The sequence below is a fragment of the Littorina saxatilis genome, linkage group LG1, assembly GCF_037325665.1.
Source record: "Littorina saxatilis isolate snail1 linkage group LG1, US_GU_Lsax_2.0, whole genome shotgun sequence".
Lineage (NCBI taxonomy): Eukaryota > Metazoa > Mollusca > Gastropoda > Littorinimorpha > Littorinidae > Littorina > Littorina saxatilis.
The window spans coordinates 99,859,585-99,885,122 of record NC_090245.1 but is presented as its reverse complement, the minus strand read 5'-3'; the positions used below and the strand labels follow the sequence as shown (position 1 = coordinate 99,885,122).

Below are 25,538 nucleotides of genomic sequence, written 5' to 3'. Positions count from 1 at the left end.
TGTGTGTGTGTGTGTGTGTGTGAGTGTGTGTGTGTGTGTGTGTGTGTGTGTGTGTGTGTGTGTGTGTGTGTGTGTGTGTGTGCAAAATTAAGTTTGCAGATTGAACAAATTCAAAGTCTGCACAGGAAGCAGCCAGGCTCTTGTTTTGGGTTATGTGTTCACGTCCAAGGATTCTCCTATCCCATGTGAAATACTGGACGAACATGGTACAATATAACAGCGTGTCCAACATACAGATTAGTCAGTATATCCCCCCAGTGTAGCGGTTACATTACAACTTGCATCACATTAACTAATCTGAACGCCACCAGCTGCACGCCGAAGACAAATCCATCGTTTTATTCCACAAGCCGTGCGATTTGAATGAATTGGAAAATGTAAGGGTATACGATGTAGAGTCAGACTGATTTATTGGGCAGACAAAACGATCCAATATCAGGGTGCATGGATCTGCAGTGGATGAAGGAGAAACACGCGAAAGCGAGTCAACTAAGCAGAGAGAAAAGTCATTTAATCGCCGTCCAAGCCAGTCTTTATCCCGTCTGCTCTATCTCCTAACCTTTCTATGCTTTTCACCTCGCCGTTTATCATTTCGTAGAAAACAATATGAGCCTAGATGGCGCATTTTCCCTAGCGACGAGCACGCGGCAAAACGCTTCAACAAATCAATCGTCTTTTTCTCTCCTTTTCTTTCCAAGAAACTTGATCGGGGTTTCAATAAACGCCTCCATGGCAATAAAAGCGAGCGAGTCAAAGAGAGGGTGTCGCCATGTACACTTTTATGTGGCGCTCCTTATACATGCCCGAGTTCGGTTGCTGAGGACATGATCGGGCTCATTTCGGCTTTTCCAACCTGCTCATCTTGGCGTGTTGAGCCAGAGATGAGAGTGAGTTTGTGAGCCAGATCTCCGCGTTGGACGTGCGGCGAGTGCGCGCTGTTGACAGTGTGACAGTGTTTGCAATGTCAAGCATTTGGAGTATTCTCCTGGGGCCAGTTTCATATACGCGCTCTTAGGCGTTCCTAGGAATAGGGCCTTAAGAGCTCTTAGCTGAGAGTGGGACGAAAGTTAGGAACGACGCGTTTCATGATCCATCTTTGGGATCGCTCTTTGCAAAGAGCGAGCAAAGCGCTATTTTTAGTGGCTAAACGGAGTTTCCCGATTAGTTACGTCACATCAGGTTCAAGGTCACAACATCCGGTTGAAAGCAGACGAAAACCTGATGATAACATCGATCCAAACAAAGTAAGGACACATTTACACATAGAGAAATAATAACCCTCCTTTCCAATGTTAACAAAAGCAACGCGATCGTGGAGGCTTGTTTTTCTAGCCCCGTTACAAAACGAATAAAACATGAGACTTGGTACCTACGTATGTATACATGTAGATCTAGATCTGAATGACGTCCTTGACATCGTCCATAATGAATTTTCTAGGCCTCAAATTTGTTAATAACTTCTACATCTGTGGACCGAATCACTTGATATATGGGATACTTAAACTTCAGTCTATGCATGACCCTTCTACAAATTGACAAATTTTTAGATCAAATGGTCTGACTTTTGTGCATTTTCAAAAAAGGTTGCCAAATTCGGGGATCGACTCAACAGCACGAGGTTTGAAATTGAGCAGTCGCCGAACTAACCCGATTTCAGCACTCAAGATTGTTAGCTTTGGGATAATTTGAATGACTTAGTATACCTGAATCAACATCAGAGAGTCAGTTATTTGAATATAGCAATTAAAAGCCGGATCAGGGCATTTCAAATGGATGAAAGCGTTCCTGTCATAAATGAATTTTGCGTGGCATTGCGAAAGTGTAACTGTACAACGAAGGGTTTATTTTTTCAGTCATTTGAGTTTAGCAAATATGTTCATAGTTGTGCATACACTTCAGTTCATCCACGACCATTCTACACAGTTTCGAGTCTCTAGGTATAATGATCGGACATTTACCTTTTCTACAAAATGTGTTTCAAATTACCCCTCCGAAATTGTGAGTGGCACGAAAGCTTTGCTGTTTAGGGAGCTGTAACTGCTTTCTTTAGGTCACCGATGATCTAAGGGGGTGATGGGGGTGTTTGTGTATTCTCAGATATTCAGATAATCCAAACAGTAAAAGTCTGGAGGGTTTAAATCAGGTAAGTATTGCTACCGCTAAATGTCAAACCTTGTTCTGTTGAGACGATCGTCGAATTTGGAAACTTTGTTTCGAAATTGCACAAACGTCAGACCATTTGTTCTACAACATTGCCAATCAAGGGAAGGGTCATGCATAGGCTGAAGTTTATGTCCCCTAAATATATAGTGATCCGGTCAAGAGATGTAGAAGTAATTAGCAGTTGTGAGGGTTGCAGTTTTCTTGGGTCACTCTGTACGTGTCTTGTGCCATTTTGACAACATTGTGTGTGTTTGATTGATCTGCACCTTGCATCGATCTGCGTAAGGCTTTGCTGACAGAGAGGGAGTTGGTTTTTTTTGTTTGTTTTGTGTTGTCAGGTCAAAGTTGTTAAATTTATCTCGCGTACTTGTCATGCAATTGTGACGTAAATAAAAATGTATTTCATTCAGACATCACAGACTGGGTGTCAAAATATGTGTGGGTGTTTTAGTTTTTACATAGATCTATATGAATTATTTTCTGTACTTATGAAGACATTGACTCTGCAATAATCAGTCGTGATAGGTCATACTGAAGAGAGAGAGAGAGAGAGAGAGAGAGAGAGAGAGAGAGAGAGAGAGAGAGAGAGAGAGAGAGAGAGAGAGAGAGAGAGGAGAGCATTGGTCAGCATATCCTACGGATGGTCATTTCAGTAAGAAAGCATTATTTGCGTTATATGTATATCTTGACACAGACACACATGCACACACACAGACTTTTATCTCCAAGCAGTTATTAAATGCCAAGAAGAAGCATGGAACCCAACAAAACATCATTCAAATCTTTCTGATCATTCACATCTGACTTTATTTCAATGCGATGCATCGATTTTCACCACATCTTAACACGAGAAATAGCAGGGTTTTATTGTTTGACCTTTTTCTGGTTACCTTTTACATACCTTCCTAACACTGTAAAGCATCAATCATAAACACCAACACGAATGCGTTTATATTTGTACATTGGATAATTATTAATTGCAGACTATGAGGCTTTTGTTGATTACATTCAGTCACTGCCACCTGTGATCATCCAAAAATCAATCAATCAAAACTGCCTTTAGACATGTACCCAAATGTAAAATTTGTTTCTTTCCAGATAGCCATAAACGCCATAAATACCGGATTATGAATCCCATAATGTAAATGGGGTGGTTGACAAGATAGTTTGCATAACAAGGATTTTTTTTATATATATACAGCTGTATCAGATACACAGAGGATGGCCAGGTGAAACCTTAAAATAGAGTACGAACATATTCTTTATTTGAAAGAGAATTTTAAAAGGCCCCCCTCCTCCTCCCCTCCCAGTGTTTGTCCAAGTGTAAGACTTGTCTTATCCCACCAATCCATGCAAAAGACAGTCCACATCTGTGATGATGAGAACAATTCTTTGACATGGAAAGATTGTGCCTTTAAAATATAAGTACCATGTCAAAATCCAGATCACAGGTTTGTTGCCAATGTTTACTTGCCCAATTTCACAAGGCACATTGAGTCAGACTGTGTGAAGTTCATGCGATACAGTATCAGATAGTAGACATGTACATTAATATTCAAAGCATAAGGTATGTATTTTGTTTTTAACTGATTAAAAGTTCAACCTGACAAAGCGTATTCAAATATGTTTTATAGTTTTTGTTTGTTACTGAAGAATGTTTAAAAAATAATTTAGTATTATTGAAAAAAAACAATGTTCTTGGGCTTGTTGATCCAAATTCATGGGGTGACTGTGAGTTAAAATATTTTTTATTTACTTGTTGTTTCTTTTTATATTGGTTTGGGAAACAGCTACCAGCTTGTAAATGGCTGTGTGAGACAAAGTTACATACACAATTTTCTGATCAATCTTTTATTATATGAAGTCTTATATCGCGCGTGTATCTCCAGACTCAGACTCAAGGATCTATTTATGCCGTGTGAGATGGAATTTTTTACACAGTACATCACGCATTCACATCGACCAGCAGATCGCAGCCATGTCGGCGCATATCCTACTTTTCACGGCCTATTATTCCAAGTCACACGGGTATTTTGGTGGACATTTTTTATCTATGCCCATACAATTTTGCCAGGAAAGACCCTTTTGTCAATCATGGGATCTTTAACGTGCACACCCCAATGTAGTGTACACGAAGGGACCTCGGTTTTTCGTCTCATCCGAAAGACTAGCACTTGAACCCACCACCTAGGTTAGGAAAGGGGGGAGAAAATTGCTAACGCCCTGACCCAGGGTCGAACTCACAACCTCTCGCTTCCGAGCGCAAGTGCGTTACCACTCGGCCACCCAGTCCTTTATTTGTTCATGCAAGGCAGGTATTACTATTGCCATTGGATATACACTCTGCCAAAAAAATATGTTGCACCCATTTTCGTACCCCACTAGACCATTCATTCCCGTGTCAATTCATTCAAACTTTCTTTGTCATTAAAGGCCATCCACTTGGCTATCTGGCACACTTTTGGAATCAAAGATTCATTTTACATGGGTTACATGATCGCCTCTTAATTAAGGGTACCCCCCAAAATCGACCCTATAAAAACATTAGGCACTAATTATACATCAAAGAAAATTCAGAATAGGCACAATTTGGCAACTTTAACCAGGCATGGGAATTGAAAATTGTAAAAAAGGCGGAAAATTTATAACTGAAGACGCGAAGCGTCAAGTCGACGGCGCAAAGCGCCTAGCCTTACTAGGGGGGTCCGGGGGCATGCCCCCCCCGGAAATTTTTTTTCTCCAAAGAACCCAGATGGTGCAATCTGGTGTCATCTGAGCTCCAAGTTTGCCATTAAATTCTGTTTTTAGAATCAGAGTTTTTAGTACAAAAATGTACCAAATTTTGCTTACATGTATTATATATGGTTTAAATTTGTAAAAAATTTTATCTGTTGAGACAAACAGGAAAATGTAACTTGTAACACAATCTGTGCAATCTGGTTTACTTTCAAACATAATAGTTCAATAACTGAGGCGGGCGGTAGCAGTGCGTGAACAAAGTACGGAAAGTTTTCGCGGGCTTTTGCGCAAAGGCCAAAGTAACCGGTGCTTTTTTTGTGTGCCTCCCCCTGTATTTTTTCCGCGAACACTTTTGCATTTTCGGCGGAACAAAAAAAAAATTGGGACAATTCCCATGCCTGTTTAACATACGAGGATAAAGCCAAATCAATTATTTTACCTTTAAATGCCATTGAACGTTTAAATGAATAAACACGGAAATGAATGTTTTAGTTAGGGTACGAAAATGGGTGCAATAAGGCATTAAGTTTGCCTTCAAAGTGTGTATGATTCAGAAATACTAGTCACTGTGTGTTGAACTGGGACACCTAAGAACAAGGTTGGGGTTAAAATCAAAATTCAGAAAATTGTCACAGTACTATCCCCTCTCTTTTTTAGGTCACAGAATTAATTATTCAATTTACATAGACAAACTTAAAAACTCAATATCTTCAACAACAACAGCCCGAAAATCAATGTGGCTTTAAATTTCATCGCAATTGAGTACACTGAAGAGCACAAGTCAACGGAAATTACGAGAAACAGTGATCAAAATGGTGCATATTCCAAGGAAGTTGAGGGCAGGAACTACCATAAAATACACCGGTTTTTCTCTTCAAGTCATTTGACCACAACTTTTGAAAAATTATCTTTTAACACAAACGAAGTAATTTGAACTACTCAGTCGGGCTGATGTGGGTTGCGGACGACCCATATGGAATTCTGTAAGGAATTTTACGCTGTGTATTCTAATTGGGATGGTGTAGGTCATGTACGACCCATACTATGCAAAGAGACGGCAAAACTCCTAATTGGATGGCGTGGGTAGTGTACGACCCATACTTTTTATTTTACTTTTAATCCTTCTTTGGAAAGTATGGATTGTACACGACCCACATCATCAGGACTGTGTAGTCCAAAGCGTGATTCTTTTAAAGAACTAGGCAGATGCGTTTGAGGGCAGAATGTTTTGATGAGGCAGTCTATTGTAAAACAAATTATATGACTGAAAAGGGGCATGTATTGATTGCCCTTATTCAACAAGAAGAGCAAACGCTCGATCGAGTCACTTTCGCAGTTCTGAATATTATATGAGGCATCAGATGGACAGGAAGAAATTGCTATTCACAACACAATGAGTCACGTTCACATAAAATTTGAGCCCGGTCACTTTTATAGTTTCCGAGAAAAGCCCAACGTTAAGTTGTGTGTTGCCGAACAGAAAAGGCTAGTTATCTCCCTTGTTTTTCTGATAACGTTCGTAAAAGGCTACAGATGTAAATACTTTGATGTAAAGAATAATCCTACAAAGTTTCAATCACATCCGATGAACTTTGTCAAAGATATAAAATGTCTAATTTTTCCTTTGACGCTGACCTGTGACCTTGAAAAAGGTCAAAGGTCAACGAAACCATCGTTAAAGTGTAGAGGTCATTGGAGGTCACGACTAAACAAAATATGAGCCCGATCGCTTTGATAGTTTCCGAGAAAAGTCCAACGTTAAGGTGGTGTCTACGGACGGCCGGCCGGCCGGCCGGACAGACTAACACTGACCGATTACATAGAGTCACTTTTTCTCAAGTGACTCAAAAAGCTGTTTGAGTTCACATGAGGAAGTGTGTATACATACAGTGATTCCTACAACACAGGCACCCCCAAAAATCAAATTCGAAAAATCAAGGTTCCTGCGTTAAAATCGACAACAAATCAGACTCAGAGCAATCAAATGTGCATCTGAAACAGTCAATTTTGTTACTATGCCATGCTGAGCGGTGTATGTGTTAATTCTCTCAGTAGGTATATGTGGTAAACCGGCACGGTTGGCCTAGTGGTAAGGCGTCCCCTCCGTGATCGGGAGGACGTGGGTTCGAACCCCGGCCGGGTCATACCTAAGACTTTAAAATTGGCAATCTAGTGGCTGCTCCGCCTGGCGTCTGGCATTATAGGGTTAGTGCTAGGACTGGTTGGTCCGGTGTCAGAATAATGTGACTGGGTGAGACATGAAGCCTGTGCTGCGACTTCTGTCTTGTGTGTGGCGCACGTTATATATATGTCAAAGCAGCACCGCCCTGATATGGCCCTTCGTGGTCGGCTGGGCGTTAAGCAAACAAAAAAACAAAACAAAAATATGTGGTAATCCTCTCAGTAGGCATAAAAGGCAGTTTTTGAAGCCGTTTTAGCGGGTAATGAAACAAAACAATACATTTGAATTTCTGCAATTTTTAACGCATTGCGTTCAAATATTTGGTGATTCGTGCTAACACATGTCATGAATTAGAAAAGACAACATTAAACAGGTTTGCGATTGTGAGGTGTTAGCCGGTATTTTTACCGACAATTATCAAATGAATTAATTAAGCAACAAATCAGTGCTGGGGCCGACGCTATTCTTAGCGTACATTAACGACCTCCCGGAGAGACTGACGGCACTAGCGCGCCTGTTTGCGGACGACACTGCAGTGTACAGGGTGGTGACTAGCGTAAACAACCAGGCCCAGCTACAACAAGACCTCCATCGCCTAGCCGAGTGGGAGAAGAGCTGGGACATGCAGTTCCATCCTGCAGAGTGCAACACCCTGCCTGTTACGAGGAGCAGACGCCCACTACAGCCCTCTTACCAGCTCCATGGGCATACGCTGGAGACAGTGAAGGCGGTCAAGTACCTGGGTGTGACCATTCAGGGTGACCTGTGCTGGGACGACCATATTAACAACATCGTCAGCAAGGCAAACAAGACCCTGGGGTTCCTGCGGCGCAATCTGAAGATCTCATCAAGATCCGTGAAAGAGCAGGCGTACAAGGCCTTTGTCAGGCCTATCCTGGAGTACGCCTCGTCAGTATGGGACCTGCACACCCAGAAGAACATCGACAAGCTTGAGACCGCCCAGAGACGAGCTGCCCGATTCGTCTGCAACCGCTACCACAACACGTCAAGTGTCAGCCGGATGCTGGACTCCCTTGGGTGGCAGTCTATGGAGGAGCGCAGGAAGCTTGCCCGCCTATCGATGCTCTACAAGATCACGAACAGCATCGTCCACTGTCCGGGCATCAAGTCGAAGCTGGCCCCCTTACCACCACGCCAGCGAAGAGGCCATTGCCAGCAGTTCGGCCTCATCACCTGCCGCACTCAGTATCGGAGTGCCGCTTTTCTACCCAGCACAGTGAAGGACTGGAACTCTCTACCAGCAGCTGTCGTCGAGGCCCGCACTGTCGACACCTTTGTGTCGCGCGCCTCGCACTGAACCAGTAGCCACTGTGACTCATGTCCCCTCCCCCCATACTCCCCAACCTGTGAATTTTAAATGGACTTTTGGATGCTGGAAACGCTGCTTTCTTGGACTTGCGCAACATCCCATCAAGTGCCGAAGTAATCACTACTGCTGATTGTGGGCAATAATGGAAAGACAAGACAATCAGATGTACCGAATTACAAACAAAATGTCAAGTCATTTGAAACGTTAGTACTGCTGTTATGCGACATGTTAGAAAGAATTACAAAAAATAAAGATGTACCTTTTCCAAAGAAAACAGATTTGTTTTTAAATATGCAGGCTTTTTAAACAAACATTAAAGCTTCAAATTACACTGAAATGTAATTCATAATCAACGACGGCTGCTCAGACCACTTGTTCAAACGCGTACAAACATTCTTGGGAAATGCTCTCTCAAAAGCCCTGCTCAGCAGCTAGCAGTTAAATGTTCAGCAGTGAGCTTGATGTGGGCTATTTGTGCTCAGCGCTGTGAAAATAGTCCACTTCTTAAAGATTACTTTCGCTTTGAAATCCTCATACCATCCATGTCTAATAAAATATGTACATGAAATTTGAGTATTTGGTTTATTTGAAGTTGAAAATAGCAACAAATTAAATTTGTTTGATGAGTCAGCTTAGACTTAGAGTTAGATCAACCGACTATTTTAAGGACTCTTTCTGGCATGTCAAATAAAAGCAAACCTAATCTCTCGAATGACTTGATGTACTTAACGACATGTCTTAGCATAAATTACCAGACGTTTGAAGGCAATGCATTGAGAAATTTATTAAATGTGCTGGATTTCTTCTGATTACCCACTAAAATGGCCCCAGAAACCGCATTTTACGGCTTCTCAGAAGAATTACATACCGTTCATCATGCCATTACGCCATTGTTAGACAAGATATGTAAACTAAGCTGACTGTTTGGATGCATATTTAATTTTTCTTTCTAATAACATGCACAACAGGTTTCCTTTCAGCAGTTTTGATAGTATACTGTTCAAAAAAAGAAACGCATAGCTTGTAATATTTGGTTAATTTAGTTATATGGCTACAAGGATATCCACCAAACTGCAGAAAATGTTTATCTGGTCGTCGACCTTTTGTCCATTGCCACAAGTGAGCTCTGCACGTGACGCATGCGTTATCAGTGGCTACAATGTCAAAATTGCTCATTTGGCATGACCACTCGTCATGCTTCAGTGTAATCTCGTGAAACTCGGGGAATATTGAGCTCCCACCATGTCTTCCAAAACCCATAAAAGCGGATTGTTCGCCACAAAGAAATCAGACGACAATTCAGCGACGAAAGATGGCCCGATTGAGCAGAGAAGACCGCCAAATTGCATTGGGTCGTTTACAAGCAGGCCAAAGTCAAAGTGCAATCGCCAGGCACTTCCACGTGTCCCAGAGCACCATCAGTAGACTGTGGGTCAGGTTTCAAGCCACTGGCTCCGTTGCTGACTTGCCACGAGCGGGAAGACCAAGGGCGACAACTGCTGCTCACGACCGCTTCATACGGCTCCGCCACCTCCGGAATCGTTTCCTGTCGGCCTCATCTTCTGTCCAGGCTCTCCCCGGGCCACACCGATTATCGGACCAGACCGTGCGGAACCGCCTGCATGAAGCTGGTTTGAGAGCTCGCAGACCTTACAGAGGAGCTGTCCTCACCCGCCGCCATCGCCACAACCGAGTGCAGTGGGGCAACCAGCACCTTCGCTGGACCGTCCGGAATCACTGGAGACACGTGTGGTTCAGCGACGAGTCCTACTTCCTGCTCCAGCGACATGATGGTCGGAGGAGGGTCTACCGGTATGGAAAGCCGTTTGGCTCATAACCATTACGCGTGTAATAAAACGTAAATACACGCGTAATAAATGACTAATACACGTGTATTTATTTCTTATTGCACGTGTAATTTATCTTTTTTCTCATGCTATGGAATAGCATAATGATTAAATACACGTGTAATAAATATTTCATACTCGTGTAAGAAATGATTAAATACACGTGTAATTAACATTTCATGCGCGTGTAAGAAATATTTAAATACACGTGTAATTATTTATTACACGTGTATTTAAATATTTTTTACACGCGCATGAAATGGTTATTACGCGTGTATTAATTATTTCTTACACGCGCATGAAATATTTCTTACGCGTGTATTAAATATTTCTTACACGCGCATGAAATATTTATTACGCGTGTATTTAATCATTTCGTACACGTGTATGACATTTTTATTCCAAGTGTATTTAATCATTTCGTACACGTGTAAGACATGATTAAATACACGTGTAATACATTTTTCATACACGCGTAAGAAATGAATAAATACGCGTGTAATAAATATTTCATACAAGCGTTAAAAATGCAGGAGTCACGTGGTTAAGTGACTTAAAAACTCGGACTGGGAATCCACATGAAAAACACTCTATGCGTCTTCATCGCCTCGCTTTGCACGCTTACAGCTCAAGATGGCGGAAGCGGCAAACGTCAATGTCACCTTAGAAGGTTTGCGAGAACAATTTAACGCCTTTGCCCAGGCTCGCACAGCATTGGAAAGGTAAGTTACTTGTTTTATCAGATGAAGTCGGTTGTTGTGCGCGCGAACCGGAAGTAGAATAGACGAGAGTTGTTGCTTTGCATGTCGTATATTTTCCGATTCAAGTTTTAAGTTTATTACGGGTGTATGTAATGATTAAATACACGTGTATTTAAATAATTTCCTACACGTGTATTTAATCATTTCTTACACGCGTATAAACTATTTCCTGCACGTGTATTTAATCATTTCTTACACGCGCATGAAATATTTATTACACGCGTATTTAATCATTTCTTACACGCGCATGAAATATTTATTACACGCGTATTTAATCATTTCTTACACGTGTATGAATTATTTATTACACGCGTAAAAAATGATTATTACACGTGCATTAATCATTTATTACACGTGTATTAATTATTTATTACACGTGTATTTATGTTTTATTACGCGTGTAATGGTTATGAGCCAAACGGCTTTCCATATACCGGAGAGTAAACGAACGTTACGCGCCCAACTGTGTGGATGAGGCACCCGTTCATGGTGGTGGAGGCGTCATGGTGTGGGGGGCGATCAATACCGCTGGAAGGAGCACCCTGGTGCACGTCCAAGGGCGCATAACTGCCCAGCGATACGTGGAGGAAATTCTGCGCCCACACGCCCTTCCTCTTCTGGCTGACCAGGATGCCATATTCCAGCAGGACAACGCTCGCCCGCACACAGCACGACTCACCACCCAGTTCCTCACCGACCACCATGTCCAGGTGCTTCCCTGGCCATCCATGTCGCCAGACATGAACCCGATAGAACACCTCTGGGATGAATTGGACAGACGTGTGCGCAGGCGAGAAGAAGCGCCGGCAAATCACCGCGATCTATTGCAGGCACTTCAGGAGGAGTGGGACACCATCCCACAGCAAGATATCCGGCATCTGATCCAGTCCATGCCCAGAAGGTGCCGGGCAGTTGTTGCTGCTCAAGGCAGTCACACCCCCTACTGACTTGACAGCCTCGGCACCCAATCGTATTGATTGACTGATTGATTTGAAGATGCAAATGAACTGTGTGTGCATTCAACTGTGTCCATACCAAATTTCAAACAAATAATCTAAATATTGGATTTTCTGTTAATTTTTTCGAAAAATAAAACAAATTTGGCAAGTAGCAACTATGCGTTTCTTTTTTTGAACAGTATATGTCGATTTTAACACGTTAAACTTGATTTTGCGAATTTGATTGTTGGGGATGCTAGTCTTGTAGGTTCTATTTTATAAACAGTACCTCGCGTAAACTAAATCTGTTTTCTATATAACATAGGACAATGAATGGCCTTTTCAGTCTTATAATTGGTTTTACAATAAATGGCCTCATTAAAATGATCTGCCCTCAAACGCGTTTGCTTAGTTTGTTGTTGTTGACAGGTAGTATAGAAATAGAATATGAACGTTGGACATGTTTTAACTGCTAATTAATATTGACAAAACCACTGTATACTTCTGTGTCTGCAGACTGTTCCTGGCATAATTAATGTAAATGCTTAAAAAATTCCTTTAACCATTTTAAATATAAAATTTGTTGTTTTGTGCAAGGGACGTTACACAGTGGCCACTACATACAGTGTTGGTAGTTGGCCCCTGAGCAAGCGTCAGCATCAGTGTTCGTAGTTGGCCCCTGAGCAAGCGTCAGCATCAGTGTTGGTAGTTGGCCCCTGAGCAAGCGTCAACATCAGTGTTGGTAGTTGACCCGTGAGCAAGCGTCAGTATCAGTGTTGGTAGTTGGCCCCTGAGCAAGCGTCAACATCAGTGTTGGTAGTTGGCCCCTGAGCAAGCGTCAGTATCAGTGTTGGTAGTTGGCCCCTCAGAGAGTATCAGGGTCAGTGTTGGTAGTTTGCCCCTCTGCGAGTGTCAGCATCAGCGTTGGTAGTTGGCCCCTCGGCGAGTGTCAGCGTAAGTGTTGGTAGTCGACCCCTCAACGAGTGTCAGCATCAGTGTTGTGTCAGCATCAGTGTTGGTAGTTGGCCCCTCAGCGAGTGTCAGCCTCAGTGTTGGTAGTTGACCCCTCAGCGAGTATCACCATCAGTGTTGGTAGTCGACCCCTCAGCGAGTATCACCATCAGTGTTGGTAGTTGGCCCCTGAGCAAGCGTCAGCCTCAGTGTTGGTAGTCGACCCCTCAGCGAGTATCACAATCAGTGTTGGTAGTTGGCCCCTCAATGAGTGTCAGCATCAGTGTGTGGGTAGAGGTCCTTGAACAAGGAACAGCAACATAGTCATAAGAGCAGAAGGTTTCTTGTATTAAATGTTAGCAACAGAGCAGTTTCACCACAGAATCTTACAAGAAAAAGAGAAGACAGTGAGTAATTCTAAAACTTGCTCTTATTCATACCACACTTAGCAAACTATTTTATCTGTACAAATTGTGTACTTTAAAAACAAAAATCACTCCCGAATCATTTTGTTCAAACTTTCTACGCCATTAAAGGCACTTCACTTGGAAATGTGGCACACTCTTCCGCTGCTCAAAAAAGGATCCCCCAAAAATTGACCCGAAAAAACACAAAGTACCACTTAAAAATCGACTCAAGTTCAGGATAGACACAATAATAATAATAATGAAAATAGAACATTTATATAGCGCTTCTTCACAGCTCAAAGCGCTTTGGCAACGTTTACATACGTGAAGAAGAACATCAATTATCTGTCCAGAACAGGGTGTCTTCTTTGGTTAACTTTTGTACTTTGTGTTCTGCCATTACTGCTGATGCAGGTGTCAATCGCTTCAGCAGTAAAAAACATGAGGTCTTGCGTTAATTTAGAGGGGTTAAACAATTAAAAGAAAGCTCTGTATATCAGCAATGACTCAGTCCTTTAAAATGAATCAGACAAGGCTAACAATTCAGGAAATGGAACAAACCAACTGAATTACAAATTAGCACAATTTCTTGAAATCCCCTAGAGCATGTTCTATTCTCCTCACAATCTATGCCCCCCCCCCCCCCCCCCCCACGTTAACAATAACAGTGTAAATACATGTTTTTAGTACTAGTAAATTACTAGTTATTGTCACTTAAGAATCAGTTTTGTTGATATCAAGGAGTAGTAAAATTTAAAGTCAAAGTTTCAGATAAAAGTTTAAAAAAGAAGTCAAACACTGAAACAGCATTCTTCTTACTCACTGTCCAGTTTTTGTGTGTGTCACTGTGTGTGAGAACAATACGTTTTGACACATCTCTTTCAATGTGTATGCATACTACTACTATTACACAAGTTAGTACTATGTGATCCCAGAACGCCTCTTCTTTTGTTTTCCAAATGTTCTACAGAATTGTCAATGACTGAATGAGTATCATATTACAAGCATAACATATTTACCTGAAATGATGTCCAGTCTTTTCTTGCACACCACGTTCACTAAGACTTATATGCTTTCATTGGCATTCCTCATTGTCTCTGCCCTTGCTTTGGTAACTGTATGTTAGTGTCCACGGGTAGAAGATGACACTGGAGGAGAGCATGGTGGTGCCAGACGATGATGAAGTTTATTCTCTGGTGATACAAGAAAGAAAATTATGAGCGTTTGCTGAATGTTTCAGTGTTTGCTTGTATGCATTTACAATTACCAGGTGAATACGCTGCACAGATCTGCAGTGCAGATGATACTAAGACAACACTGTCAGCACAGCTACCAAGTCAAACTTACAACGAGCACAGTCAGTATATAATATGGTGCTGATTAACAATAACAACCCATTTAAGTTTCAAACATGCCTTTTCTGCTCTAATGTTTTCTCTCTCATGCAAGCTGTTTTATAACCTTGACATTTTCTGCAACAACATTCCCAAACACAATCTGAAAAGTAGCATGCCTTGAAAGGAACATTTGATCAATTATGCTTTAGATCTATTCCAAACATTACCTTTTTTCATCATGACAGGAAACAATGCTGACGTGTCTTGCTGACGTGTCTAGTTCACGTGTTGAGTTAACCTGCTTGGAGCACTGCTGTAGATATAGGGTGTGACTGAGTATTCAGGGTGTCAAGATGTAGCCAATGTCACCGTATATGAACAAGCCTAGAGGTGCTTGGATTGCAGGACACACCCAACTCTCATTTAAAATCATGGTACCCTTTTCACACCCTGGCCATAGAACAACACGACACACGGTCCAAAGATGTTCGTCACCAACTACTTCAATGCCTAGAAGCCGTCACGGCGTGGCATCCTTCCTTGTTGATATTATACTCGTGCTGTTTTGTTTCGTTGACTGACTGATAGACTGTTGTTCGAAAATGTGTGTAAACAGCACCACAAACACGCCGAAAAAGTGCACTACAAGTACAAGCTATCTGGAATTGCTCACGAGTACGTGTGGTTAGCCGCTTCCTGTCGGGTTCACACTCGTCGTGCAAGGCAGAATATACATTCGGTGGATGCAGCGAAGACTCGTTTCCTTGCTGATGTAGAATATGTCGCCGTGCATGGACTGACAGACATCAATCACGCAGAAAACGGTGCAATCATAGTCTTCGCGGGTGCTTGTAAGTGCTAAACTGCATACCGTCCACACTCTTGTCAACATAATTCAAAGAGGAGTCCATGCTTTGACAAATGAAAGCGTGCGGCACTCTCCTTATCGTCTTGGGCATTCCGCGGATCCGTGCGGTGACGAAAATGTGTTGATGGCGCATGTTATATCGCAAAATGATGCACGAGTCGAGTCGACTCACAGTCTCATTTACGGCCGCCATTTTTAGGATTAAAATTATCTCCCTTGCAAGTTGGGGGCGCTTCTGTCTGCTCTTACCTAACTTAGGGCTGGGGGGGGGCTGCCCTATGTTAAGAGCGACATAGGAGCGCTCTTTGGCCAAAGAGCGGTCCGTGAAACGCACCTATCTTAACTTTGCTCTTAACCCCATCTTGACCCCTTAAGAGCTCCTAAGTTAGGATAAGAGCGGTATATGAAACCGGCCCCAGAGCTTTTTGTACCATTGGAAACTATGGCCGAGGTGCACGAGAAAGTTACCAACCGGGTGGGAGTCAGCCGTGGTGTTGGATTGGTTGAAATTGAGATTTGTTGTGATTTCGACCAATCAGACCCCGCGGTTTGTTCTCACCCGTTTGGGTTTCACCCACTTTCGCTTCGTGCATCTCAGCCCATGTTACGCGGGTGATATTTCTTTATTTAAATGAAACATTTTAACAATACTAATTAATTTCATGAATAAAAACTGGTTCCTTATATATCATTGGCCTGCAGTGAAAGAATTTGAAATACTTGCGCATTTTGATTGTCTACGTTCAGTTCATTACAAACATTTCAAAATACATCACTCGCGTAACATGAAGACTAGAGGATGTGACATGGATTTACATACTAACATTTAAATAAAATGAGGACAACAATGAATACTATGCTTTTGTTGAATTTCTGTATCATTATCAAATCTAGCATTAATGAGAAAAAAGAGAATACATTCTAGTTGCCATTTGATATACATTATCATCATTTAAACTGAGGACTGAGAATGCATGTCACAAAGTTACCCAGCTCTGGAGAATAACTCATTTATTTTCTGTGGGCTCTTTTGTACTATAAATGTGTGCGTTTGTGTTTGTGTTTGTGTTTGTGTGTGTGTGTATATTGATAGTTTTGTAGTCTATATGTAAAACGACCTTGTAACTTTACCAAGAATGTTGGCCTTCTTCGCCCACTCGATCGTGTGGTGTACAAATCAAGAAATAACCCCCTCTCTCCTTCTCACCCCTCCCCCCTCTCCGTATCCCACCCCCCTCATCATCATGACTGAAAAGCTGTAGTCGCATAATCTCCTCTGCAATGTTATTTGCTTCTACCCTCGGTCGCCACAGAAGGCTGGCGTCACCATATACCACCCGATACTGCACAACATAAACAACGCAACAAAAGAATCACATAGAGTATAATGTCCCCGCGGACCCCCCTATCTCTCTGTGTGTCTGTCTTTTTGTCTGTCTCTGCCTCTCACTCTGTCTGTCTCTATATGTATCTGTATCTGTACCACAGATACGAATCTCTGTCTGTCTGTCTGTCTGTATGTCTGTATGTCAGTATGTCAGTATGTCTGTCTGTCTGTCTGTCTCTCTCTCTCTCTATCTCTCTCTCTCTGTATTTCTCTGTCTCTCTCACTCTCTGTTTGCCTTTGTTTGTCTGTATCTCTTTCTGTCTGTCTGTCCTTGCCTCTGTCTCTCTCCTCCATCTCTGTCTCTGTCTCTCTCTATCTCTCTCTCTCTCTTTTTACGTTTTACGTTTGTCACGTTTTAAAGTCAAATGAATGACCTAAAACGGTCAATTACTGCTAACTGACTAACCACACCACGATCCACTCTCGCAGTCACACAAACAAGTTAGAAACAACAAAAGTATAAGTTCTAGACGTCTGTTTATATACACTAACTCTCCACCTCCCTCTTCTCGTGAAGCCAAAAGTGTTTTTACGACCAAGTCGTAAAGCAATAATAACTGACAAAAGCCAGTTAGAGTTTATGAAATAATAAGAACACGCTGAACCGTGTAAAGTTAGAAAACACTTAGCTGCTCTGTGAAAAGTCTTAGCCTGTACAGGCGTTAACACTCCACGTTGTCACAACTCAAAGTTCTTCATAAAGGGTTAGAAAGATGACAAGGTGGGGGGGGCGTTTACGCATGGGTGCACTCAACTCTCAGTGTAGCCAGGGTACATTCGATGAAACGCAGTGGAGCAGTGGAGCATACGGGTGAAAGTTGGAGCAACACCAGTAACAGCCGTAGAACAGCAACCGTAGAACAAAGGACAGCAACAGTGTAGCCCGTCTTCAACAGCAAACAGGTAGCAGCCAGGTAGCAAACGTCCAGCAAACGTACAGCAACACCTCCAGCAACAACCAGCAACAAGCTCAACAGCTCGTAAAACGTAGCTCTCCCAAGCAAACCGCTTGAATATTTGGCTCCCGCTCGTCAGCGAAAGCATGTAGCCAAATCCCCCACGTCCTAAGCCTTCTGCGTTCTGCACTGACGCCAGAAGCCCGTTGGTCGACCTAAACCAGTCATGCAACGCGTTGGAATCCTCCAAATCTTAGTCACGGAAACTCAGACCTTGTCGTCTGTAAAGCTTGTAGCGAAAAGAAAGAAAGCCGGGGAAAAGAAAAACCATGTGATCTCCCTGACCAATCAGCAATCGCTTCCCCAAACCAAGCGATCTTCCTGACCAATCACTGGTCGCCTACCAAACACACCTATAGCATGCTTGGAACACGTGATCTAAACGGTGAGCGAAATCACCCGATACCCGCACGGTTTCTACGTGAATTACGTGAAGGTCTGCCACAACTTTTTCCCCCAAAGCTGTGGCCAGCACAGGCGCATTACGTTGCAATTTGAGAAAGGCGCCCAACAAAGTTACTTTCTCAAACGTGTCACTGAAACTGTGACACACTCTCTCTCTCTCTCTCTCTCTCTCTCTCTCTCTCTCTCTCTCTCTCTCTCTCTCTCTCTCTCTCTCTCTCTCTCTCTCTCTCTCTCTCTCACTCTCTCTCTCTCTCTCTCTCTCTCTCTCTCTCTCTCCCAACAACTCGCTGGCATCTATGGTATTTGTATATTCACCACCAAGAACTGCATAACAAAAACAACGCTGTTGGCTCAAACCCCGAGGCCAGAGTGTTACAAAAATGTGCATACATGTGCATACCAGTACTCTGTCTGCCCCTTGCATTGTGTCTGCAACTGGCTGGCCATTGTCCGAATGGAGATGACCTCCTGACTGTCTGGTCAGCGTATAACTCTCGCGCCAACTCCTTATGAATAGGGCTCATTAGTTTTAATGAAATTGGCTGTGGGCAGAGCCACCTTGTCACAGTCGCTTGTGTGTGAAAGCAGCGCGGAATAATTCACTGCTGTCGGCTGGGGTCGTACCAGCAGCGGTCGTGGTACAACAACGTTTGACTTTGGTTTGTTGACCAGGGTAGCAGATGTTTCTGAAGATACGAAACGATGTGTTTTGCAAGTGTCTTCATCTTCTTTTTTCCTTTCTTCCTTAACTCTTCCAACTCCCTTACGCCCCCCCCCCCCCCTATCTCTGGCCCTGTTTCTATTTCTGTCTCCCCTCTCTCTCTCTCTCTCTCTCTCTCTCTCTCTCTCTCTCTCTCTCTCTCTCTCTCTCTGTCTGTCTCTCTGTCTCTGTCTGTCTGTCTGTCTGTCTGTCTGTCTGTCTCTCTCACACACACACACACACACACACACAGACACGTCGCTTTTATTATCTGATTATCTCAGCTGAAACAACACTCAAATCACCAATTCAACACCCCCGAAGTACAAATCATCATAAAAGGGAGCTGGTCCGCCCAATCAGCCGAGAGCCATGTTGAGCAAAAAAAGAAAGTTACTGACGCACACAGCACGCGGGGGCACCCGGGGAATGGCTTGCCCTCAGATGATGACTAATATGTTTCAGCTCAGAACTGCAAGCGCGCTCCGAGATACAGCACGGCAAATGACCGATAAAGATCGAGCCATGAAAAATATCACTTTGATGGCTGGCGTCATTTACATCCCTTTCGCAGTCCATTCGCCTCGCCAAATTGATCCCCGTTAGCTAAAGGGCCATGTCACCGTTCGTAGAAGAAAATCACCACCGGTTTTACAGACGAATTCTCTTTTCAAACCTATTCACTTCACAGTAGAATGCTCTTTTTAACGTATTCTTTTTACAGTAGAATTCTCCCCACAGTAGAATTCTCTTTTCAACGTATTCTCTTTAAAAACAAGTACAGTAATGATGCTGAGGAAGAAAGCTTCGCAGTGATCTGACAAGCGATCGTAACGCCGTTTTCCCCTTAAGGGAAAAGGCGATTATGCGAATCTAACGCTGGACAAATGAAGGGAGAATAAATGGTCCACTGCCGAATGGAACTCTCGTTTGGAAGGCCATCCTGCTAGCCAGACCTTGGCAAGCGCCGGCTTTTGTTGTTTTCAATTATGGGAATTAATTTGCAGCCTGAAGGTCCCAGTTGGGAACAACACGCTTCATTCATAAACACAGGGAATTCAAACACGACAATACTTGCTTCAAGTGATCGTCTTTTTCATTCGTGTAAAGAAGTACGGTCGGGGTGGGGGTTGTGGAGGAGAGAGAGAGAGAGAGAGAGAGAGAGAGAGAGAGAGAGAGAGAAAGAGAGAGAGAGAGAGAGAGAGAGAGAGAGAGAGAGAGAGAGAGAGAGAGAGAGAGAGAGAGGAGAGATAAGAAATACCAACGAATGAGAGAGAGAGAGGGGATTTAGAAAGAAAAAAGATCAAGAGAGAGAGAGAGAAACAGAGAGAGGGAGACAGAGACAGACAGAGACAGACAGAGACAGACAGAGACAGAAATTGAGCTACAGGCAGACAGACTTTTTTTCAAGTGATACAAATGAGATTTTGACGTTTCTTGACAAGAGAATAAAACAAGACCCGGGAGATGTTTTATTCCTGTACATTTCCCTTGGAAAACTGTCTGCAACACAGGCATATAAACACCTCTGGCAGTAGCCGCAATGCACTAATTTTTCCCTCGTTCATTTTTTTTTCTTCTGCGTGCTCAATTTTTTATACACGAAAAAAGAACAAAAAAGAATCATAGACAGTCAGAAAGGAAAATGAGAGAGGAAAGAAACAAAGAAACAAAGAAAGAGAAAGACAGAAAGACAAAATGAGAAAGACAGACAGAATGAAATAAAAAATTAAATAAATAAAGAAAGAGAGAAAAAGAACAAGAAAAAAAAAGAAAGAAAGAAGGAAAGAAAGAAAAGAGAAAAGCAAGCATTTGTTTTCTTCTTCTTGTCAGTTGCCATCTTGCCAATAATAAGAGGTTCATGCTGTCTAGCGACTATTTTTCTTCGTTTTTTCTTTACCGTGAGAAGAAATTGCTTTCGCAAAAAAAGGCATTGGCGTCAGTTTGTCAATAAGTGAAAATAAGAACGATAGAGTCACATGTTAAGTAAAAATAAAAAGCAATTTCTGTGGGATTATTCTCGTTATTACCTGTTTTTCATATTTAGAAGCTCAAACAAAGCAATCCAAGCAAAAATAAGATCTTCGATGGGCGTATCCTCTAGTTGTTTACGAACATTCAAATGGCTAAAAGCAACCTTTGTCTTGATAGAAAAGAAGAATACAACATATTGTATGCATCGAATGGTACGCGTATCTTTGTAAATCTTCCTGTGTGTCTGTCTCTCTCTTTTTCTATGTATGTCTCTCTCTGTCTTTGTGTGTCTGTGTGTCTGTGTGTCTTTCTGTGGGTCTGTGGGTCTGTCTGTCTCTTTTGCAGTGTTAAAAACTCACAAGAACCTTGACATAAAAAACTTGAGAGTGGACAAACAAAGGGCACAACAGACAAAAATAAATAGAAAATGCTGTGTGTGATTTACCTCAGAATGTGTCCAAGATGGTTGCAGCAATGACAAGATGTGAGGACATCTCCAAATAAAGTATGCCATATGTATCGTTCCTATTTGTTTATCAACTATACCTTAGTGTGCCTGCTATTAAAAGACGTCGTTAGGACCACTCAAAATGTCCCTATAATTATTACAGATTACTTCTATAAATGTTGTACGTGCTGTGAAAGGACATCCTATGGACCAGTCACAAATGTCCTTGTGGTACAGATTACTTCCATAATAGCAATTAAAAGGCGTCCTTTGGACCACTCAAAAATGTCACTAAAGATTACTTCTATGACCGTGGCATCTGCTATTAAAAGACGTCCCTGTGACCACTCAAAAATGTCCCTATATTACAGATTACTTCCATTACCGTTGTACCTGCTATGAAAAGACTACCAAGATATAGAGACCAAAAAAAGTCCCAATATTGCCGATTGTTTTTCATAACCGCGGTACATTTGGGCCAGTCAAAAGTATCTCTATATTACAGATTACTTCCATGACCGTGGCACTTGCCTTTAAAAGACGGCTTTGGTACCATTCAAAGGTGTCCCTATATTACATATATATATATAAAACATAAGAAATTGTGAAAGAAACAATTGAAAGTCAGCAGAGACTTTCTTCCGAGATTTGTTAAAATCTCTTAGCAGAGAAAGAGAAAGAGAGAAAAAAGTATCCCTTCACAGACAGCCTATTGGGAGCATCAGACCCTCCTTAAGGGGGACCAAGATTTACAATGCAAAGTCCCTTTGTGGGGGACGTATCACAAGGAAATCTAGTCCTGAGGAGGACCATTGTTTTTGTACCTAGACCAGACACGTGTTTCGACACTATTGTGTCTCATCAGTGGTCAGGTGGTACTGATTATATATATTATATATTACTTCCATGACCGTGGTACATTCTATGAAAGGACAACCTTGGGATATCAATGCAAAGTGGTTTTAGATTACAAACGCCCGTTCACAGCAGGTACTTTCATTCCTTTAAGGGTGCATGCCACCCTTTACACTGTCTGAACCGACTGTCACTCTGAGCCACTCCAGTAACTTGATGTTTCAACAGTCTGAAAGCGTTTAAAGTAGGGAGGTAAGTGAATTTTGACCCAAAAAGGTCACAGAATAACGACTAAAGGAGAAGAGTAACAAGGTTGGCCGACATGAAAGTGGGATGGGGAGAAAGAGAGAGAGAGAGAGTGAGAGAGAGAGAGGGAGAGAGAGAGAGAGATCGAGAGAGAGAGAGAGAGAGGGTGCAGAGAGAGAGAGAGAGAAAGAGAGAGAGAGAGAGGGTGCAGAGAGAGAGAGAGAGAGAGAGAGAGAGAGAGAAAGAGAGAGAGAGGGTGCAGAGAGAGAGAGAGAGAGTGTGAGAGAGAGAGAGAGACTGAGAGAGATAGAGACAGAGTGTGAGAGAGAGAGACAGAGAGAAAGTGTGTGAGAGAGAGAGAGTGTGTGAGAAAGAGAGAAAGAGTAAGAGAGAGAGTGTGAGAGAGAGTGTGAGAGAGAGAGAGAGTGTGAGAGAGTGAGAGAGTGTGAGAGTGTGAGTGAGAGTGTGAGAGAGAGAGAGAGAGAGAGAGAGAGAGAGAGAGTGAGAGAGAGAGAGAGAGAGAGAGAACTCAGAACTCAGAACTTTATTACATAAGGATAAAGGTTTTAGGCTTAGCCTAATCTTCCAACCTGTCCTTGGAACATATACAGAGAATAATTGTAGACAAAAGCAAAGACTGCGCACATACCTCATCAAAGTATTAAACTAATAAAACATCAAAATAATGGTCGAGTATAAACATAAAAAATATTGGACTCACAAAGTCATATAAAACAAAACCAGACACAAACAAATGTAAATGTTTGGTTTTTTTCTTTAAAAAGTACAGCAATGTATCTGATGCTTTTGTCTTGTGGTAATAACAATGCTTTTAGTTTTTTCTGGGTGCAGTATCATGGCATTTGATGTGCACCATTTCGCAACTTCGTCCAAAGTGTTCTTCAGGAGAGAGTGAGAGAGAGAGTGAGAGTGAGAGAGAGAGTGAGAGTGAGAGAGAGAGAGAGTGAGAGAGTTAGAGAGTGTGAGAGAGAGTGAGAGTGACTGAGAGTGACTGAGAGAGAGAGAGACAGAGACAGAGACAGAGACAGAGAAAGAGAGATAGAGAGAGGGAGAGAGAGAGAGAAAGAGAGAGTGAGAGAGAGAGTGAGAGAGGGAGAGAGAGTGAGAGAGAGAGTGAGAGAGAGAGAGCGAGAGAGAGAGAGTGAGAGAGAGAGACAGAGAGAGAGAAAGAGAGAGAGAGTGAGAGAGAGAGTGTGAGACAGAGAGAGAGAGAGAGAGAGAGAGAGTGAGAGAGAGAGGGAGACAGAGATAGAAACAGAGAGAAAGACACACACAGAGAGACAGAGAGAGAAAAAGCGAGTCAGACAGACAGACAGAAAGTGAGGCAGAGAGACAGACACAGAGAACTAGAGAGACAGAGCAAGACAAGAAACAGAGAGTGTGAGAATGAGAGAGTAAAACTACAAGGTCATACACAGTCATTTATAAAAGGCATTTTAATTTTATATTGATGAATGAAACACTGAAGCAAAAAATGCCTTTACTGTATCGTAATTTGGAGAGAATGGGGGAGATTGAGGAGAAAAATGAAATTGAAGAGAAAAACGAAGAGGGATAAAGAAAGGGGCGAAGGATTATGGGCGGGCCTGTTGGAGAGCAAAAACAAAACAAACAAAAAAACCAAAAAACGAAACAAAATACACACACACACACACATACTGGAAAAAGGTATAAAGTATTTCAGCTGCGTTGCTATGAGAGCTTAACGTTGCGCAAAGGAATTGGGGGGGGGGGGGGCATGGCAGGAGAGTGTAAGAGAGGGTGGGAAAGATTAATGAGGCAGAAAGGGAAATGTAAAGCTTAGGAAGACAGCAGCAAAGGCTGTCAAGCCCGTGGAGCTGAAATTTAGCTCAGGGAGGGGTGTGTGAAGGAAGGGAAAAGCAAGACTGAAGGACTGACTATTAGGGTTTAACGTCCTCTTAGACCAACTGGTCTATATTGGGACAGGTATTGGTAATACGCTGAAGATATGGTGTGATACTTTGATTCGAACAAGCCCGCTGTGGCTGTCTTCTTCGACACACCAGCATTGGGTTTGTCTCGTCAAAGTATCGAAATACGATCATGATAATCGGAGACGAGAGATGATGCATGCGTGTCTTCGTGTTTTCCAAGCCCTGAGACTTTCGCTGTGAACGTGGGATCTTTTTCGTGCGCATGTGTGCACACGGGGGTGTTCGAACACAGAAGAGAGTCTGCACAAAGTTGACTCCGAGAAATAAATCTCTCGCCGAACGTGGGGATCGAACCCACGCTGATTGCGACCAACTGGCTATAAAGCCAGCGCGCTACCAACTGAGCTACGTCCCCGCCCTAGACTGAAGGAGTTTTGACGCAAGAGAGTATCAACCTGGTTCTGGTCATTGACAGAGTGTAATCAGGGGAGGGCGGAGAGGGACAATGACAATGACAATGCCAATTCTTTATTTTTCAAAGAACAAGAATAGATGCTTATTTTGTTGTTGTTGTGCAAAGTGGGACGAAACGAGACAGCAGGGAGAAAGAAAACAACAACAGTTTAGCACGTTAAGAGTGGGGGTGGGAGTGCAGAGAAATAACGTAGACACAGAGAGTATAACAGCTAAACGTTAACATAAAAATGTCCACCTCTGTGGCCAAAAGGTTGTTACAGTCGAACCTTTACTTGCGACCACTTGTTGAAAACAGCCACCTTTCCCCAACGACTATTCAAAGGATCCGAGACATATTTTTCGTCTATATAATTCACCTGTCCATAGCGACTAACCTTTCAATAACGACCGTTTTTGGTCGGTCCCTTGGTTGGTTGTTTTAAAAACAACTTTGACTGTATGTTAGAGAAGCGGGCAAGGGGGAGGAAGAGGTATCCAAGTTAGTGCAGCTGAATGATTGTTTAAAAAGTGATGGAGGGAGGGAAAGACTCAATCAAAAAGAACTAATGTTAGAGGGAGAAAAAGAGGGCGAAGAGAACAGAGCGGAGAGAGAGAGAGAGAGAGAGAGAGAGAGAGAGAGAGAGAGAGAGAGAGACAGAGACAGAGAGACAG

The 25,538-nt window shown here is 42.5% G+C and overlaps 1 protein-coding gene and 1 long non-coding RNA gene across 2 annotated transcripts in view; both read right to left on the bottom strand.

Moving 5' to 3' along the window:
* Window positions 1-25,538, bottom strand: part of LOC138947187 (limbic system-associated membrane protein-like) — a 215,502-nt gene that overhangs the window by 170,207 nt on the left and 19,757 nt on the right. The window lies entirely within an intron of this gene.
* On the bottom strand, window positions 13,116-15,157 carry LOC138947178 (uncharacterized). The gene is made up of 3 exons (XR_011449582.1): window positions 14,883-15,157; window positions 14,338-14,511; window positions 13,116-13,211 (listed from the first exon to the last, which is right to left on the bottom strand). It is a non-coding gene; the product is annotated as an uncharacterized lncRNA (long non-coding RNA).